The sequence below is a fragment of the Lissotriton helveticus genome, chromosome 11, assembly GCF_964261635.1.
Source record: "Lissotriton helveticus chromosome 11, aLisHel1.1, whole genome shotgun sequence".
Taxonomy (NCBI): domain Eukaryota; kingdom Metazoa; phylum Chordata; class Amphibia; order Caudata; family Salamandridae; genus Lissotriton; species Lissotriton helveticus.
This window is the reverse complement of record NC_136072.1, coordinates 604,850,755-604,851,512: the sequence shown is the minus strand read 5'-3', so window position 1 is coordinate 604,851,512 and position 758 is coordinate 604,850,755.

The window sequence follows — 758 nt, the reverse complement described above, 5'->3', positions numbered from 1 at the left end:
GTGTGTGTGGCTGGCTCTGGGTGTGTGGGTGGGTGGTAGTAATTGCTGTCTGCTGAGCTCGTCCTTAGGGTACAATAGTTCTCACATTTGCGAGAGATTAAGCTATTGGCAATGTAAAAGACAATGCCATTTATTTATCTGTTTTCAAAACCAACACATACATACACATTTTGTCATTTACAATGCCAATAGCTCTAACTTCTCCAAAGGCGAAACCGTTGCATTGTAAATGCTTGTTTTAGTTGCTTATTGGGACTTAGAATATTTTTGATTTCTATGTACTTTTTATCTGAGGCTTCATGGCATATATTTAACATTTCTCTGTACTACATATTTTGAGATTCTTGTAATAAAACCCTTTAACTTTTGATTGATCTAGAACAAAGTTATTGAGTGGTTCCAGTCATTATTTTATTATTCTGCTAAGTTGATTTATGGGCCTGATGTTGAGGAGCATGGGGACATTATCAGAAGATCAAAGGTACAGGTAACTAGCTGCCAAAGGTACATTTTGGGTGACAAAAATATTAGGGGGCAGTAAAATATTGGTGTTAGGCTCCCACAAAAATGGTAGCAAAGGACGGTTGCATAAGAGAACCTCCTCTTGGCATGGGTTCACCCAAAAATTACTTTTTTTAGTTTAATCAGCCTTATTAAGAGTAAATGTGCATAGGAATGAGTAATCAGTATAACATATGTTAACAGAAAAAACAAATGAATATTTATAATGCAAAAGAAAGGAACGCTGTGTGCATTAT